This window comes from Cydia fagiglandana, chromosome 16 (genome assembly GCF_963556715.1).
Source record: "Cydia fagiglandana chromosome 16, ilCydFagi1.1, whole genome shotgun sequence".
Lineage (NCBI taxonomy): Eukaryota > Metazoa > Arthropoda > Insecta > Lepidoptera > Tortricidae > Cydia > Cydia fagiglandana.
In genome coordinates, this window is record NC_085947.1 from 4,290,056 (window position 1) to 4,303,580 (window position 13,525).

Sequence of the window (13,525 nt, forward strand, 5' to 3'; positions counted from 1 at the left end):
GATTTAGGCGCAATCGACGCCATTTAATTAAGTGCGAAACTAGTACTAATGCACCGTCCTCGGATTCGATGCAGCCAGTGTCAGCTGATGCCGACGACGAGTTCAAGGACGCGTGCGAGGAAGTAGGTCAAACAAGTAAAATTGAACCTAATGCTGTCGACAATAAGGTTGATAGCGGCAGTAGGCCTACTGTTATAATGACTCGTAGTCGAGCCAAACTTATTAATCAAAAATAATCATACAGCTAGACTAAGTGAACATAAACGATTACATATTTATTTAGAAATATAGTAAACAGCCCATTTTAATTTCATTAAAATTAAAAATACAAGAGTTATGAATATGTAATCGTTATGTCTCGATCGCATATACTTACCTAAGTATTTTTATTCTGATAGTCTGTAATTTTTCTTTTGTGTACCTTTTACCTAGTATTTTAAATAAAATTATGTAAAGGTGTGTTAGGTACGAGTATGTCATATCTTTGGGTAGCAACAAAGATCTAACATGCTAATAAAGGAACACAACAAGTGAATCAGTATAGTCGCCTTCCTATGGATATAATTAATAATTTTTACCATCGAAGTTTCACTGATTCAATGGTCTGTGAACCTTATTGCTATGAAATAAGGTCTTGTCATGATCGATTAAGAGTGTTATCGTGTGTACGTACGTAGGAAATAGCGTAAACTAGACAGATAAGTATTAAACATAAATATCCTTATGTACCTAACGTTATTTTAAGGGGAGGATAGGATGGTAGTCAAGATGCAACAAAATATAATATCGTATACATATATGTTTTATAAGACTACTGCTATCTACATTCTTATGTTCATGTCTAGGCCGTGTTTATGAAATGTAAAATGGATAACTTAACTTAACTGTATTGCATAACTTTTTGGTGTTGGGTCTTATGTATACCTTTTGGGGGAGATGTTGTGGGTAGTTATTATTTGTACATGATACCCGCATTCATGTGAAATAAACAGTTGCTGTTTTATACTGACGTGTTTCATTACAACAGCAATATCACATTTAATCCCAAACGTGACCAGAACACACCATAATGCTTTAATGAGAAAACAACAGGGCTTAACCACATTTTCCTACCAAGACAGCTTTAGAAAACATACATTTCTGCATAACGCGTGATTCATTGCGACTACGTCATGAATCTTTTAGTACTTACGTTGTACATGTGCAGCAATGGATTGGTAAAACTTATGTTGGTCGATTTTTGAGAAGTTCTTGAAACACAGGATGTTCAAGGGTGCAATTAAGCAGGACTGCCCTGGTTTTAGTATTTCATAATCAGCTGAAATATAACAATGAGGTATAGAGTTTTTACAGCACAGGTACATCCCGTCTGGTGCTAGGTATTTCAGTGTATGCATCTAAAATGTCCTGGGCTAGCTATTAAGTGAACGTGATAAGTACTAAATGCTAAGTTCATCATCCTCATCTTCTTCGCGTTATCCACGACTCCTAATCCTAAGATTTGGCGTAAGCACTAGTTATTACGAAAGCGATCCATTTGGCCAGGTACACACTGGCCAGTATGATGGCCCATTGTGTAGAGGAGCCATAATATAGCTCAAAGGTCTAAGTTTAGGTTATTATCATGCAAATATGTTATTCAAAGGTAATATTAAGTTTCTCGCCTGGAGCCCTTCGGGTTAGAGTTACCTAAGGTAATCGGTGCACAGATGTTCTGGAATTAACTCCCCGTGTTATAACAGCGACACAATTTACAGGCCATTGGTAGATTGGTGTTCCTTTGGAATAAGGTCCAAAATTGGTTAGGTAACCTGGACTACGATTGTAGGGTATGGAAAGGGTTTTTGATATGCCGTGAAGGTTCTTGTAAAGGGTTGGAGAGGGTTAAGTAGGAACTACAATAGGATACGAGTGATATTTTGTGGCGATTTGCCTTTGTCACTGAAGCGTGTAAATTTTTGATTGAAGTGTTTATTATTAGGTATCCGTATAGGTCAGGAAATGAATGCTCAAAAAACGTTGTAGAGGGAAATGCTAGGAACACAATTTTTGACTCCGTAACTTTGTTTAGACTAGTTAGGAGGTGAACATATCAAAAGTCCCCGGCTGTAGCCCCGGTGCTGCGGGGTAGAGGGGGGTAAGAAGGTCGAATTTTTCGGTTTTTCATTGATATCTTGGAAACTTTTCATCTTAGCGACATAACTACTAAGACAAACCGAAAGCTCATAAAATTACAAGTTTTATCTAGTCAAGTTTTTCGATATCTTGAATAGTTTTTGAGATAGACGCTCTTGAAAGTTTATTTAGGGATTTTAATGTTATCTTGATATCTACATCAGTGATGCTGTTAGGCCATGTTTGGCATCATTTTCGTATAAATCGGTGGTGCTGAATTCATTTGTGGTATCACATTGACACTATTCCGAAGTAAAAACAAAATTAAAAAAATATATTTTTTTTAAAATCCCTCTTCACGCTTAAACCGCTGTACCAATTTCGTTGAAATTTGGTACAGAAATAGTTTTAGTCTCGACACAGGACATAGGATAGTTTTTATAACCAAAAGCATCTTTTGAGGATGTGAAAAGTGGGGTGGAAGTTTGTATGGGGAGTCAGTAACCGCTGAACCGGTTTAGGTGAAATTTAGGATGGTATACATCTGTGATTTAGATGAAAATGATACCTAACATGACTTCAAACTTTACCTTAAGCAGTATTTACCTCAGGAATTCAGTTTCGTCGACGAAGTTGAATTCCCCCCATACTCCATTTCACAACTTTAAAGGATGATTATTGAGATAAAAAGTATCTTATGTCCTGTCTTGGGACTCGAAATATCTGTATACCAAATTACAATTAAATCGGTTGAGCGGTTTAAGCGTGAAGAGGAATTAAAAAAAAAAGTTATTTGTTTAAAGTTTATATGTTTTTTCTTAGGAATGGTGTCAATGTGATACCAAAAATGAATTCAGCATCCCCGATTTATACGAAAATGATACCAAACACGGCCTAGCACCTTCACTAATGTAGATATCAAGATAAAATTTAAAGCCCTAAATAAACTTTCAAGAGCGGATATCTCAAAAACTATTCAAGATATCGAAAAACTTGACTGAATAAAACTTGTAACAATTTTTATCAGCTTTTGGTTTGTCTCAGTAGTCATGTCGCTAAGACGCATAGTTTCCAAGATATTAGTGAAAAACCGAGAAATGAGACCTTGTTTCCCCCCTCTCCCCCCCAGCACCGAGGCTACGGCCGGGGACTTTTGATATGTTCACCTCCTAACTAGTCCAAACAAAGTTACGGAGTCAAAAATTGTGTTCCTAGCATTTCCCTCTATAACTTCTTATTTCTTGGCCTAGTAATTAATTACATTTTTATAATATGGCGGGGCCCGTTTAGATATTAAATGATTTTTAATTTAAAAATATTCCAGAATGTTTTTTCCTCTCATCCTGAAAACGAGTCGTTGGTTTCCAACTGTCATGGGTCAATTTCACCAAACGAGCATTTTTGTCTAATTTCCATGGAATTTTGAAATACCAACATTACACAAAAAAAAATATACTGAGAATTTGATAAAAAATATAATAAATATTAATTTTCTTATGGGATAAAAATATTCATAAAACTATAAAAGTTATTTAAATTTAAAATTTTGGTCAGGACACGGGAATTAGTGTGTCCATGGAAATTAGATTTTACTAGGACGGAAATTAGAACACGGCACGGGAATTGTTTTCTTAACTTATTTTGGTACTTAAAACTATTATTTATGTATATTTTAATCAACAATAATATACTGCAACCATACTGAAGTGGCATCGGACATATTTACCTTCTTTAATTTTAGTTTCGAGCGACAAATCTACGAAAGTATGTTACACTAAAAACTACGTATTTGACTAATCCTTTCCTTTATTTTAATGGCAACTAATCTCTCTTTCTTAGTAAAATGTACATATTTCAAAACAATACTTTGAGTAGTTTCGTAAACTTGTCCGCCTTTACATACAAAACTATTCATTAAAAAGTGTCATTATGTATCTGCATGTAGATAGGTACAAGGGGTATGATCTGGTATATGGTCTTATAGGAAATGATGCTAAGAAATAAATAGGGGCACAGTGAGAAGAAGTTATTGTGTAAGTTAATCTGAAGAAATCGAATATGCTGCCTTCATAAATTAATAACCCAAAAAATTGTTTGAACACATATGAGGTAAGGTGGGGTAAGACTATCACCGGGGTAAGACTATCACTTGTATGGAATCCTTATACTGTTAGTCTTGCCCCGATCAAAATAAACTAAGTTAGTCTTACCCCGCCTTACTTTACACATAGGTATACGGGGTGTCCCTGCCCTGCGGGAAAATCTTCAAAGTGTAGGTTGGTTAAGTAATTTCTCAAAAATATCATAATCTTCCTAAAAAAAACTTGCTTACAAAATACCCCCTGGCACTGACTAAAATAACCGACTTGGTTTCACATTACATCCAAAAACTTTTTTGTAGTAGAGAAGAAGAACTGCGTTGCGAGATTTGCATCTTTTTGCATGAATTGAAATGAGCCCATCTCTTTTTGTAGGCTGTCCTTCTTTTCGGGTAAACATACCCATACCATACTGATACTATACATATCATAATACATCTTTATTCATACTCACATCGTCCATCGTAGTGTACCTTTACTTTCCCTACTAATTGTAAGAACTAAAAGGTAACGTTGTTATCGCATATATTTCTATAGGATTACAAACTTAATTATGCAGTTATCTTTAGAACGTGACTAATATTGCAGTATTATTAGATTTTTATTGGCTTAAAAAGCTAAAACCTAATTACGTTTCAAATTTGGAACTTGTGGGTATGCTAGAAGTACCTTAAAATAATATTGATTGAGAGTGATTGTGCCAGTGACAAAACTAAGGGATTTTAAAGTGTATTAATTCTTAGACTACATGCTCAAATTAAATGTTATTTAGATAGAATGTTATTGAGATTTTGATGGTACGGCCGTGCCACTTTGTTTTGCTCGACTTGGCGGCGACACTGCCGTGCCCCCAGATCCTTTGTCCTTCTGCAGGCCTCAAACTATCTCCATGCCAAATATGTATTATCAAGATGATATTGTTTCAGCGGCTAGTAAGAATAGGATATATTTAATTTTTCTTGTACCTATTAGAAAAGCTAATTTATAACAACTAATCTATTAAACGAGCAATTCTTGTATATATTTCGGGGATCTCGGAAACAGCTCTAACGATTTCGATGAAATTTGATCATATATGGTCGTTTTCTGGGATGAAAAATCGATCTAGCTAGGTGTCTCTGGGAAAACGCGCATTTTTGAGTTTTTAGGTAGGTATATGTTTTCCGAGCAAAGCTCGGTCTCCCAGATATTTAAACTTTATACGGGTTACGCTGTCAGCTGTCAAATTTACAAAATAAAACCATTGTAAATTTGATTCATGTTGTTTCATGTAACCTTAGGTACGGGTATTATACTATGTAATAATTCCAAAAATAGTTTTGTTTATATAATATTTTAATATTATAATATGATAAATGAATAAGGTAAGGTGGCGCAAGACTAACAGTACGAGGATTCCATACAAGTGATAGTCTTACCCCACTGTCGTCTTACCTCACCTTACCTTACGTATTAAAATTGCCCGGGTTATTCGGGTCCACCCTGTAAGTATGTACTATAGTACTTATACTAAAAAACCGGGCAAGTGCGAGTCGGACTCGCGCACGAAGGGTTCCGTACCATAAAGCAAAAAAGAAACGGAAAAAAATGCAAAAAGAAAAAAACGGTCAGCCATCCAAGTACTGACCACGCCCGACGTTGCTTAACTTTGGTCAAAAATCACGTTTGCTGTATGGGAGCCCCACTTAAATCTTTATTTTATTCTGTTTTTAGTATTTGTTGTTATAGCGGCAACAGAAAAACATCATCTGTGAAAATTTCAACTGTCTAGCTATCACGGTTCGTGAGATACAGCCTGGTGACAGACAGACGGACAGACGGACGGACAGCGAAGTCTTAGTAATAGGGTCCCGTTTTACCCTATGGGTACGGAACCCTAAAAACCGTTCATAGATTTTTGTGCATTCTCTGAGATTTCCTTAAATGGAAAATAGAAATATATATATATATACATATATATATATATATATATATATATATATGTAGATATTATTATTACATATAATATATATTCAATGCCCATATATATATATATGTAATAATAATATGACGTAAACATTGCCAATTAACTTACAGTGCCCCCAATTAAAAATTTGTTGACAATAAATGTAATACTTTCTAATTCCCGTGCCACTTAATCAGCTGTTTTAGGTAAATATTCTATGGGAATTAGGGCACGGAAATTAGAATTCGTAATAAATAAATTCGCCAAAAATTTTAATCGTGTTTAACCAAACTGTTATGTTATCGCTTACATAAAGATACATAAAGGGCTCCTAAATATGACAATTGTTTTTGAAAAGCTATGTGGGAAATAAAATTTATAAGGGGCATCGAAATTAGAAAAAAATTGTCGCCCACCCGGATTCCGAAATACTTATGCGTTTTGCTCGAACACGCCGCGGCTTGACGTACATCCGCTTGCTTTGAGAATCAGCCGAATACTGCCAGTACAGGTGAGGCGAGACACGAGGCGGTTCAGATACAGACGTCGGCTGTGAGAGCCCTTTGAGTTTTGCCGACGAAATTTTACTCGCGCGCTCGGACAAAATTTAAACTTCGATCACGAGTTATTTACCACAATGAAGTTAATAGTGTATGTGCTCAGTGATAGTAAATATCATCTAGTTTAAGTATTTGACACTCAATTAGTGATACTAATGTAGAATTTTCCGTAGGATTTTTCATTATGCTCAAAAGTAGATTCCGGACAGGGCACGGGAGTAGTAATTTGAGCCTTTAGGTATTTTTAAGTGTACTCTAAAAACCAATTAATCAGTGAATTCATATGGAACCCGGTGTGAAAGTGTGGCTTCTTTATGTAAAAAAAAAATGGTAAGTATTATTTGATGCTAACCCGCGATTTTCATCACGGACAGAAAAAAAAACGTGTTCAGAAATTGACCCTCATACACTCTTCCTAATGTTAAGCCATTACAGTAGCCAATGGACGTTTGCAACTTTAAGGGCGTTGTTTAAAGAACTAGCTGAAATATAGTGAGAAACCTCTTGAGGAGGGTATAAGAAACTTCGTTAGCTATTTACATTTTATAAAGAGACATCTAGCGAGCAATTCAGCAACTAATTCACAGCATGTATGTACATGTATGTGGCATTTTAATTATGTATATGACAAATAAATGGTTTATTAATTTAACTAGGTGGTTTAATAGTTGAAGTTTATTAATTAATTAACTATAAATTGTTACGGATCACTTTTAACTTTCTGTTGTTGCTTTCAGGTAAGTTGCTGACCTATCATGGAGGAAGTAAAAGAGCATTGGGAGAAAAACGACGTAATGACCAACTAGTGTGTAATATAACCCTTTAAAAAAAACCACGTCGATATAAAGTTTAAAAATAACATACTTACGTATATTCTTCATAGGGGTGTATTTACCCTAGGGCCATGCCCTTGGCCCGGGGCGCCAACCCGCCAAAAGCCGCCTCTGGTCGATTGCATTGGTTTTGGCGCCATTCAACCAAATTTTATTACTTCTTACCTTTTTATTTTTTTCTTGTCAATCTCAAATTAAAATTAACATACAAAATAGAAATAGGCTGTATCAGGAACACAGCGGCAGCTGCGATCATATATAACTAAGGATACCGCCTTTAGGAACATTACCGTTCAAATTCTCGGGCCAAATTAGCACACATACACAATTACGCCTACATTCAAATAAGACGACGCGTTTACAGAGCCTGTAATCAAAGCTGGTAAACGAAATAATAGTCATCTTTATTACTCTAATGGTACATAGCTAAGTGTAGATGACATGCATATAATGTCAATAACTACCAATCAGCGACATTAATCCGCTAATAACCTTCTTGCTGTACGTACTGGCCGCTGAGAGTTCGCGGTTCATATTTGATTAGAATATGACTTGGACAGGGATAGGTTTATGCCATACAGTGAAGAACCAGTCAAATAATTTCACGTATAATAATTTAATGCAGATTAAAAGATAACTAGTTAAAATGTTGTTATGACATGACAGACTAACTCAACATAAGTAAATATATCATTGTTGTATAAATGTATTCCGCTATAATAAGTATTTTGTATATTTTATTATCAATCTGCATGGCAGTGCGAAGTTACGTTCAGGTATAGTCTGTCCGTTTTTCTAAGATCAAGTACGCCCATAGATTTATAAGGCATAGATCCCTAGTCCGTACACCCCCAGTGAAGCCATTTCAAGTGCGACGTCTCGTCACACTCGTATCGTCGTATTCGAACGGCCGTCGCAGTACTCAAAGTCAAATCGGTGTGTGTACACCTCCCGTTTAAAAATCAAAAACTACAGGAAAGATGGTTGTTTGTACAGTGAATGGGTGTCACAACACATCATATAATAAAAACAAACCGCCCGATATTACATTTCACGCGTAAGTACCGAGTTTAAAGTGATATTTTTACATAATCATAAATACAAAAATCCAAATTTTCGTCATGTGCCATTTCTTCTAAATGTTGCCAGTGTAGTGAATATTTTTTCCTCCAAATGGGACATGACGTCTACATTCTAAAATAAATACGCTCAATTGAATTTCATTGTATAATTGTAGAAAATTATAATTATGTTAATTATTTAGGTACTTAGTTTTTTTTCTTATTTTTATTATGTGTAATGTTCGTTTCGGTTTTCTGACTGATCTGCTGTCTGCGAGAAGGAAGGAAAAAAATTAGACTAAATCGGAATGACGCAATATGGAAACATTGGAAACCGACTAAACACAGTCGAATATGCTCTGTCATATTTAAATGTATTCTTATTATTTCATGCACTTTTATTTTGTTGAATAAAAATAAAATAGTAAAAACTTATCAGCTATTTATTTAAACCTTATTTCACAAAGTACAGAAATGCAATAAATCCCAAAATAAACAAAAAGCTTTTGCTACAAAATCGAATCTACACACTTCCTAATTATTAATAACCAAGTGTGGATGTTGTTAAAAATCCCCTACTTTGAGAGATGTAAATGAATACTGGCAACATATTTAGTATATATGTGTGTGTTTGCTGAGCGTAAAACACGAGCGTCGCACGCACACATCCATCGTGTTTCGGCTTCACTTTTGGCAGGTTCACCGTATGGGGACTATCTGTCTATGCGTTATTAGTTTAAGAGTACGCCATAGTAAATGTATGGCGAACTTGATCTTAGAAATAGGACTGGCTATACAGTCTGCAAAATTTACATGGGTACACGAATCGGGTCAAAAATATTTGAACAGGCGGAGTCACAATAAATTCCCACTTTCAGTTCAGAATATTTTATATGTATATAGCCGGTCAAGCAAGTTTGTCAGTAGAAAAAGGTGCAAAATTAAAATTTTGTATAGGAGCACACCCGTTCGCGCGCTTACCATTTCTAAATTTGCCGCTCTTATAATATTTTAAACTTTCGCGTTTTGAACATATATTAACTCACATTATACGAAACGAAACTGATTTACGTCGGTAAATCAAGGTAATTGAATATAATTCGCGTTAGACTCGTCTATAATGTGAGTTAATATGTTTGCCGCTCTTTTCTACTGACGGAAATGGCTTGAGAGAGAACCTACATAAATGTGACAGTAGAGGGTGGATTCAAATGATCAACATTTTCAGATATTAATGTGTGTATTTGTTAAATTAATTCAGTGAAAGCATGATAGGAAAAATGTATCTACATATAGGAGACCGGGTATGATTATCTCACGGGTTATATCTCATGAATAGAACATATTCTAGATATCTTGCCAGGCATCCACTCAATTTCATGTCTCTCTAATTGGACAGCTTTTTTCCATAGTTCTCTGCGAATAGCATCTTGTAGGAATCTGAATGGAAAGTAATGTAAAATGACAATACCAAATTTAATTATTAATTTGAAATAACTAGGTAGTTTTTTTATAGCTCCATCTCATGAAATAAAAAAGGAAAATACAAATCTGTAAGAAGGAATTTATTACTACATTATAATTACCTATATGTATAGAAAATACCTAAACCAAACACAAGTTAATAAAATAGTCTACTTCATTTAGCATAACACCATCCCTATTATCCTCGCAATTTAAAAAGTCGCATGTTGTTATGAAAGTCGTATGCAGTTGTTACGTTTTAGCTTAGCACGGTAGTATTGAAAACAAATCGTCATGTTTTTTCCAAATTCTACGAAGTTATCTGTTCACTACAAGTGAAAAGTGATTCCACTGTCCTTGGTATGAACTAAAATAACTTCTGCACCACTTCACGACACATGAATATATTTTTAATTACTAAAAAAACGTTGTTTTTATAAATCAATTTAGCCATTTGTCACTGACTGTCATCTCGGTCGTACTGAGATTGCCAATCGAGCAGTTTGTAAGTACCGCCTATCGCGGGGTAGTTTGCGTTGGGTCATAATTGAGCGGACAGAATACTTCCATGTATAGCATTTCGCTGAGCGGCAGTGGTTTACGTGTACAAAGTAATTGCAAACGCCGCTTATAGAAAATGGACCAGCTAAAATGTATGAAACAGCCAATTTTTATCGCGATTTCGGGGTTGATCCCATAGTAAAAGTTGCTCAGTTTAATCCCAAAACCTCCATGGCAATGGGAATGCAGTTATCTTTTAGCCACCCTGAATATACGATATAACGTCTACGTAATTTACTTTAATCTCGCATCTTGCTCGCATATTAATGCATAGAAGCTAAGTTACGTTCACGCTAGCGTTTATATCTGTGCCAAACTGGTGGTAGCTGTACTGTAAATTTACTTAATATCGTAAACTAAAGTTATGGTGAACTTGGCATACTTGGGACTTGGCCATTCAGGAGCTGTATTTACGTTAATGTTACGTCTTGCTTTCAGCGATTAGCGATGTCGTGTTTGTATTCCTTTCTAGTCGATTTCGAACGGTAATTCTTATAGTAGAGATGAGTTTTTGTTTTAAGTATGATGGCAAGTATGTTGCCGCTATAAACTAAAGGTTAATGCGCTCCGGCGCGGCCCGACTCGAGCCGGTCGTTGGGAGTTATACCTACATTACGCGACAAGTGAGTGAAATCTGATAATTTACCTATTTTTTGATATTCGGAAGATCAGCGCTGACTTCCGGGTCAGTAATATGCTGAGGCGACATGGCTAAATCACTTCTATATGCACATATTAGAATACAAACCCAAAAAAAAACATACATAATTGCAAACTTTTACCTGCGGTACAAGTCGCTTCCATCTTGTAACCGCAACATACTTATCTAACCATGAAATTAGTGGTACAAGTCGCTACTACCTTGAAACCACCTCAATCATGGCGCAGTTCAAGTCGCTTCTACCTTGAGCCTGCCCCTACTGATTCTATACAAAACTTATAAATGCGGTACAAGTCGCTTCTACCTTGAAACCGCAACAAACTTAATTAACCAAGGAATTTGTGGTACAAGTCGCTACTACCTTGAAACCAACTCAACCATGGCGCAGATCAAGTCGCTTCTACCTTGAGCCTGCCACACATCTTACAATTAATGACAGTTCAAGTCGCTTCTACCATGAGCCTGCCACATACTTAATAAATAGTGACGGTTCAAGTCGCTTCTACCTTGAGTCCATCACTTATACCACAACTAATGACAGTTCAAGTCGCTTCTACCTTGAGCCTGTAAGTGTCTTTAATTGACAATATTGAAATAATCATCTCATAATAGTCTCCTTAATTGACAACATTTAGACTTTTCAACACAAAACAAGTTATTGGACAATCACTCACGACACAGCCTCTCCTTCGTCACTACTACTAGGGGAAGAATCGACATTTGCTCTGTCGAAACTAAGCCATGCCTTCATTTTATCTACTGAAACTACAGCGCAATATTTTCGGTTCGACTTCTTTGTTAAAGGCGTATCTTCTACCTGATACCGATCATTGTCTAAGACCGCGGTGACACGATATGGTCCTTGATACTTAGGTATAAGTTTTCTGCTTTGACCAGTAGACGGGATTTCCCTTTTAATGCTCACTAAATCGTCAACTTTGAATTTTAACGGTGTACTAGCTTTTTTGTCATATGCTTGTTTTTGTTTCTCTTGATACTCTGTAATATGTTTATTAATAGTTTCTCTTATTTCATCAACGGTACTGCTACCCTCTATGTGTTCATTATCTAAGTAGGCCTTGATCCTACCTTCTGAGCTACCTGTTAAAGATGTACCAAACAAAGCTTGTGCTGGAGTTGTACCTATCCCTTTGTTTAAGGTATTATTTAGGCCCCACTGTACGTCAGGTACACTTAAATCCCATTTACGCTCGTCCTGACCTAGACATTTGGCTGTGAGTGCATCAAGTAACGTTCGGTTGTATCTTTCGACCTGTCCGTTCGCTCTTGGTGTAGCCACAGCATTGAGGATATGTTTGGTCCCCAACTCATCGATGTATGCCTGAAACTTGGTACTAGTGAAGCACGATCCACGATCTGAAATTATGCGCTTTGGCACACCAAAGATACTAAAATATTCGCGTAAGCGATCTATGACAATTGACGTTTTTGTGCTCTTAACAGGTCTTAAAACAATAAATTTTGTGTACGCGTCAATTATGACCAAAATATGTGTGTTCCCCTTTGAGCTTTTCACAAAGGGACCGACATGGTCAAGATGGATGGTTCCAAACGGAGTGTCTATCTTCGGGATAGGGTGCAATAATGGTCTTTTTCTCCCAGAATTCTTGGAATAAGCACACTCTAGGCAAGAGTCAACATATTTTTTGATAAACCTTTTCATTTTACTGAACCAATAAGTTTCTTTTACTTTAGCATAAGTTTTATCAAACGCGAAATGGCCAATGTCATCGTGACACTGTTTAAGTATTTGCCATCTCACTCCCCTTGGTACCACCCATCTCTCACCCTCATCTGTTTTCCTGTATAACTTTTTGTTGCGAACTATAAAGTTTTTCATCACTTCTACTACTTCTGCTGATTTCGGGTCTGTTAGCATGCTAATCTTACTTTGGATTTCCGAATCAGAGCTTTGTACCGTGCTTAACCAGTCAGACTCTCCAATAGTATTTATTAGCATTACGGGAACGCCGCTAGGCGGTGGATTTCTACTAAGAGCGTCGACATACGTCATCGACTTTCCCGGTCGATACTCAATAGTGTAATCAAACTCCTGCATGGAAATCCACCACCTAGCGACCCTCGGAATTAAATCTCGTTTGAGAAAGGTCGCCCTAAGAGAGTTGCAATCCGTAAATATTCTAAATGTGATCCCAATGAGATATACCCGAAACCTTTGTAACGACGCTACAACCGCTAACGTTT

At 36.3% G+C, this 13,525-nt stretch overlaps 1 protein-coding gene across 1 annotated transcript in view; it reads left to right on the forward strand.

The window, feature by feature from the left end:
• LOC134671780 (transient receptor potential cation channel trpm) overlaps positions 1-13,525 on the forward strand; it is a 410,982-nt gene that overhangs the window by 211,813 nt on the left and 185,644 nt on the right. The window lies entirely within an intron of this gene.